The following is a 7,094-nucleotide window of genomic DNA, read 5'->3' as shown; positions in this document are numbered from 1 at the left end:
CAGAGCTCTGGCCGTCTTCCCTCCGCTCCTGCCGCTCGGTTCCGTGCCTCGAACGCTGGTTAGCTCCCAGCCGGCGTCACTCCATGCACGGCAACTGCCCGGGCAGCCGAGGGACGCGGGATTCAGCTGAGCATCAGAGGCTGGAGAGACGCCAAGCTCATTTTGAGTTGATTTTTGGCTGTTTAAAGACAAAGGAAAGACAAAGACATTGCGCTGAGCCTCAAACAAGCAATCCAAGAAAAAGATTTTCCTTTGGAGCTCATCGCTACACTAGAGATGGGGGCAGCTGCCCACACTGTGGGCTCGGTGTGCTGGATCCAGGCTCAGGAAGAGCCAGAAGCAGCTCCGTGTTCGTGGTGGGACAGGTCAGCTCCCTCAGCCTGCGTGGGCTGGGCCACTCACTGCTCTTCTCTCCAGCTTGGAGTGCTGCTTGTGAGGGAAAGCAAAGAATCATCAACTACATGTCAGCCTTTACACTTGCTTCAAACACTGATCCAAGGACTCCAAATAATACCGTCAATAAAACAATTCTGATGAACAGTTTTTAGTAAACTGGGGAGTTTATTAGCTAAAATTACTGGCTGTGATGGCTAATGTCAGAATGCTAACAATCAGCCTCGTTTTCAAATTACTTTGCTTAGTTTTCAAAGTATTTCAAAGTAGTTACCAGAATTGTGAAACGACAATCTGAGCACATCACAAATTACATTAGTTACATTAACGCTTGTGGGCTTGGAAGTGACTCAGAAGCCTGAACTAGTTGTCCCCTTGCACTTCTAGTAAAAGAAATAGACTGCAAAACCTGATACAGTTCCAACCATTCACTGGTAAATTGCAGCTTCATTAGTACTCTTGGCAAGATGCTGGGGGTTTTACATTACTGATCCTCTTGTTAGCCCCGCAAGTGTGTGACTGAAGCACTCTTTCGGGAGCAGTTTGTGGAAGTGAATGTTGTAAATATATTTCCTTTATAGGCAAACAGATGCTCCCTGTCTTTGGGGCTGTCAAACTGGCACACTCACAAATGAACAACTCAAAAATAAATGGGAAGATAAGGTAGTAGTTAAGCCTACCAAAATTATCTGATGATAATTGTAAGCACATACATTTTGTCATTTTTTTCTAAATGTGTTGAGACACAAAAATTAACTTCTACATGCTTCCCAAAAACTTTATCAACTTGTTTCTTCACTAATGTGGATTGGGATTCTTATATAATATTTATATGTGACATCCACACACACAACAAGGATGTAGTAAATAATTTTGGTTTTAATGAAAGAATAATCTATTAATGACATGTTAACCTGACATTTAATCCATAATCATAAATACATAAGACGACTGACAATGGTTACCTGAGATTTTGTTCCTTCGAAATATCCACACTCGTTCCCTTGTGAAGGACAAAGGTTCCCACAAACCTTCTCAAGTAATGTCCCCCCTGGTTAAAGAGCCTTAGTGACACCTTCTCTGCTGAGGAGAAACACACACACACACCATGAGGTTAGCTTGTCATGGGTGATAAACAAGGAGTTTCCAGCCATGCCATTCAAAACTTTTTCTCCTTTGTATTCTTCCTCACATTATTAGGTCCTGGCCCTGGGTGGCTCAGCTTTAAAAGAAATAATTATTCAAACTCTGCCTATATGTTTCTTTTCAACAGCAGCTTCTAGATACTAACCCCATTGTGCTCAAGGACAAAAACCCACGGTAACAGCTGGGACAGAGGATTGAAAGCAAAGTTACATTTTTCAGAGTTTTGCCACACCTTGTGCTATCAAGCCTGGTTTTATTGACAAACCTCTTTATCTTTGACATTTTAATTAATGTGCTACACCATGGGATATTTTTATTATTCAGAAACCTCGTATTCTATTCATTTGTTGATGCCCCATTGTGAAGAGCTGGAAAGCGTGATCCAAATGTAAACTAAAAGCTGCACAATCCAAAGAAAACAAACTATGTCATTTAATGAAGATCTTGTTTGAGGACTTATTTTTTATCTTTCGCTGCTTTTTTTTTTAACATGGAAACGCTGCCATGTTATTCAGCCAATATCCCTGCAGGAATGGTGTCTTTTTTTTCTGTAGCACTGCTATATAAGCCCCTGTCTTAAGGGAAGTTTTAACAGTGTGGTGTCAAGATGCCATGCAGACACATTTGTGCCTTCATACCTCCTTTTCTGTAGGGGTTTCTGCCTTTAAAGTGTGTCAGAGTTACTTTCCCCTCTTTTTCTTCTTTCTTTGATCTCTTCAATCATTATATTTTTATGACTTATTTTTAATTTTCTCTTGACAGACAATATAAAAAGCCTCATGTATGATTTTTAGTTGATAAAATTGCCTTTAGGGTGCCCTTTCTCTTTCTTTAGCATTGGTCGCTGTCACTCGAACAGATGCTGGGGAGGCCAACGATTTTTCAAGTGTAGCAAGGAAGACTATAAGGAAGGTGCCTGGAGGCAGATTCTACCACTTAGAAGCATGTAGTCACACACCATGGTGTTAGCTTGCTTCAGGTAGGGAGTGGAGTGAAAGCTGAACATCAAAGTGCAGAGGAAATGTAAAATCCTCAGTGCCATGATTTCTCCTTTCATCTGTTTTTCTTCTGCTAAGGTGTTGCAGACAGCTCAGCTTTCTATGCCACAAAATAGATTCAAACTTCAGTGAATATAAATTAAGCTTCTGGGTATGTTTTTTTTATCCTTTGGAAGTTCTAACACTCACTAGAATTACTTTGAGTTTGAAAACATTGTCAATCAGCAGAAGCAGGTACAAATTCTAGAACAAACAAGGCTATTCTTTAGGCTGCATCTGCAAGAAGGTGAGGAAGAGCAGGAGAAGTTGGGAAAAATCCATCCATAGGGACTCCTTGGGCTAAGTCAAAGCCAGGTGCTGTATGATAGCAACACTGGGCCAGAGGCTTCATGCAGAATCCTGCCCATCCTTTTGAGGCTGTGTCCCATCCCAAGTGCAGTTGGCTGAAAAGTTTCCAAAGAAGTGGCAAACAAAATGTACTGAAGTTATACTTACAACTCCCTTTCTGGGTTTGTACTGGGAGCTGGGAACATCCCAGACCCAAGCTCGTGTAAGATTTTGTGAAGAAGAAGGACGCTGCACGACAAGTATACCCACTGTTTTATTTCCATGCCCAGGAAATATCGTTTGCTTTGAACAGGGTTTTAACTGGACAAAATGACTACTGCTTGGATAGGGTTTGGACAGCAGGGGGTGGCAAAGTGCAGCTCATACGCAGACTCTGGGAAGTGGCCTGAGCTGCTGATGCCACCCTGGATGTGGCCTGATGAGGCTTCGTGAGACGGGGTGGGTATTTAACATTCATTTCCAGTCCTGAGGCTTCTTCATCTATCAGAGAGGATCGAGATTTATTCTCCAAACTCTTATCATTGGTACTTAACTGCAGACAGCTCTGCTGTGCTCTTCTGTCTTGTCTTTCATATTCTGCGTGGTTTTTACTACACACTCATTTAATGGTGAAAAAAAAAAAACAAAAAACATTATCATCATTATTTCTATGTACAGCACAAATTTCTGTTAGCTTCAGTCAGTGTCTGATAAGTGCAAGTAGTTCTGTACAGTCTCTAACCTTTCAGTGTTCCAAAACGTAGACCAGTGGTTTTACTACAGGAGAAATCATCATGAAAAAGAAAAAAGAGGGCAGTGTGCCCGTGCAGAAAACACTGAAGTGTAATTAAAAATAAAAATAATTAAAACAACAACAACAAAACTAATACTTAAGTTAGCATAGAAAGGGCTGTAGGAAGTAGAGATCTTAAGGGCGCTTTATAAAGTTTTGTCTATAAATTCCAAAATTACTTGTTAACTTAATGACGTGGAATTATGCCAACAGGCAACCTAGAACAGCTTATGTTTCTTTATTTCTGAAGTACTTCCCACTTTTGTGAATAGTTTCAAACAGTCTGCCTGTCTGTAGAGGTCCTGTCTGCTTTAGGAAAGAGTTCTCCAATATGATAGGAGCAGTATTTTATGCATTGTTGTTCAGCCTATGGTACACACTGCTACTGGCAAGCATTCTGAGAAATCCATTGTCCATATGAGATTTACAAGAAAAAAAAAAAAAAAAAGAAATTTCTGCAACTTACAGTTTACAATGAAATCTAAACAGGTGCTCTGTAAAATGGTCTTAGTGCATAAAAAAAAATAAATGACTACAGCTGCTGTATAACAATATCAAGAACAAAAGTTACCATAGTTTTAGTAGGCAATGCTCAGTGATGTAATATCAGTGTCCTCCCAAGAAGGGAATGTTCAGTCTGGCTCATTTAGGAATGTAATCTTTTTTCTCTGATCTCTAAAGTCATAAAATGAACATGAAGGCAGAGAAATTAGAGCAAGAAAAGAGCTATTAGACCATATATTATAGCTCATTATTCCCTCCCTAAAAGGCTACACTGCAGTATATTCATGGGTGCTTTGTCCAGTACACATAAAAACCTGGGAGCATGGAAATAATGAAAGAACAATCCTAGTGTGCAGAAATGTCAGTTCTTTACTCTTCTCTTTGATCCGTCTATAGGATGAAGCAAAGCTGTAATTGCTGCCATTATGGGGAACAAATCTATTTGCATTTCTACAGCTCTGCAGCTCTAGCTGTGAATGTCTAATCAGTCCTATTGCTGGAAAAATGTTTTCTGCCTGTTGTCAAGTCTGATTGCAGCACATTACCACATAGATGCTTTACTCCACCCATATCCTGGCCCACATCAGTGGCTGTGGTGTGAATTTTTGGAGCCAGTGCAGACGAGTATGAGACAATGTATTTCATGCAGCAATGTTAGTGCTTCAGTAACTACTCCTTTCACCTTTAATAGAATACTGCATAGCATAGCCTGCAAAGCTGTCTGTGCTTCTAGAAGAACTGTAAAGCTGCTTGATGTCCTGAATAATGCATGTATACAAATCCCATGGCACACTTTTGCAGGAATAGTGGCATTTGCCCCAGTGTCCTTATCAGCCTAAGCCATAATAATTACAATGTATATTTCTCACCCAGCCTTCTCTTGCAGTTCTGATGGCAGGCTTTGCTTCTCGTTCCCTGCTCTACACGGCACTATAGGAATGGTAAGCACTCCATAAGCACTGTGGAGTGTCTGCTGTGTTCCGATGCAAACGCAGCAGCACAGTGTGAGTGAGAAGCAGTTATTAATTTAACCTGAATCTGATTAAGTTGCACTTAGTCTTCTCCTAGTTGGTAGCATTGTGCTTTCTTCACAAATCTGGAAGCTTAAGGTCAGCTTAAGTTTAGCATACAGTTTTTGTATCTGATATCCTTTTTTTTATGTTCATCCAGAACATAAGTGCTTTAACTTGGCTAAGTTAAAGGTAACTGTGGGAAAATGAGGTGGCCAGAGCTGTACAGAATTGGCACACTGTCAAACTGCTCATGTGAGCAATGGGCACTGTAGAGGTGAGGACAGATCTTTCATTACACCTGAGTCACAGCTCTGCTTGCTCCTTTATAGCCCTTAGTCCAACTGCAGGAACCCTAATATGCCAGGTAAAGGGAAAACGTCATGCAGTCCATCAGTTATAGACTTAATGGGGAAAAAAAATAGTGTAATTTCCAATGAAGTAAGCTGCTTGCTCTTACAGGGGAAGTAGAGTTCACTTTCATCTGTTTTACTCTTCATTAATTTATTTTTTTGTAAGCGCTGTGTCTTGTAAAGAATTGTGTCACAGGGATTTGGTTTGCTGATATGCAAATGTTTATGATTCATCTGATGGAATTGTTTTTACCTAGAGGAGAAAGGGAGTCTCTTTCTCTGAGCTCTCTAAATACTCAAAGATCAGTAAAATATTTAAAAATCATGTTGAGAGAGGTGTCTGGGACATACAGTCATGCTTAGTGAATAGCAGTAAAAATCCCATGTTATTCATGAAGTTACTCTGCATTTACAGCCTATGGACAGGAATCAGCTTCTAGTGACATTCAGTCTGAGCAAGTGAAAAAGGGATACACATCTGATTTTTAGTGTTATTTTCAGTGAATGCCATATACTTGCCATATTCATCTCACTAATCTCATCTAACTTGGTATTTCATGAGGGTTAGGCAAAAATTCTGTCTGCTGTTGTGATGGTTTTACATACACACTTAAGGTACTTCCAATGTAATCCATTGTGACTGTGTTAGAGCTGTCCCAAAGTCAGAATATTTTATACAAATAACTCAGACTTTTCTCATCAGACCCATTTATTCTTCATATATTTACAAAGTACATTTTCTATGTGAAAGCAGCCAATATCTCACAACAGCATTTCCATTTAATCAGTTTAATTATCATTCATTTACCTCACCCAGGAAACATTTAAGGCAATTTTCTGCTTAATCATTTCTACTAAAAGCTACAGGAGTTGCTTTAGATTTTAAAGACTGTCAAACCTCATCCTGTAGAACGGTGAAGTTTATTTGTTAGTTAAACAAGACACACAACCATTATGAATGCCCTACAGTGGAAGTAGTGCATCCCTCATGAGATGCATCCAGTCACTTTGTCCTAAAGATGTTACTTCCATAAACTGCTCAGATATTCTGTTGGAAAACTGTCTTTTATACAGCTGACTGTTGTGCCTGTTTGAGTCTTCTTAATCGGATTTCAGTGCTAGTAAAATAAAGAAGTTGAAAAAACCAACAATTATTTACAAGTTTATTCTGCCTTCAGGGGAAAGAAAATGAGAAACTGGAGAGGGAGTGAAGTAGATTTCTTGTAAAGGTTCATTCATGTATCCTACAGGATCTTATAGGTTTATATCCTACAAACCAAAATGAATAGGCAATAATTTCCACCCACTGACATTTACTAGCAATAACTAACCACATTTCCTGGCAATCCCTTAGCTGTGGCTGGACAAGTCCAGCATCTGCAAAGCATTGAGTTTCACTAGAAATAATCAGCATCTATTTGTGAATGCACAATGAGCTCTTCCATGGCAAGCTTAATGTGGTTAAACTGGGCAAGCAGCTGAACACTGCCCAGCCTTTAGCTCACTCCTCCCCTCCCAGTGGCACAGGGACAGAATTGAAAAAGAAAAGGAAGGAAGGAAGGAAGGAAGG

This window comes from Meleagris gallopavo, chromosome 11 (genome assembly GCF_000146605.3).
Source record: "Meleagris gallopavo isolate NT-WF06-2002-E0010 breed Aviagen turkey brand Nicholas breeding stock chromosome 11, Turkey_5.1, whole genome shotgun sequence".
NCBI classification, from domain to species: Eukaryota; Metazoa; Chordata; class Aves; order Galliformes; family Phasianidae; genus Meleagris; species Meleagris gallopavo.
The sequence above is the reverse complement of the archived record's forward strand: the minus strand, read 5'-3'. Positions refer to the sequence as shown.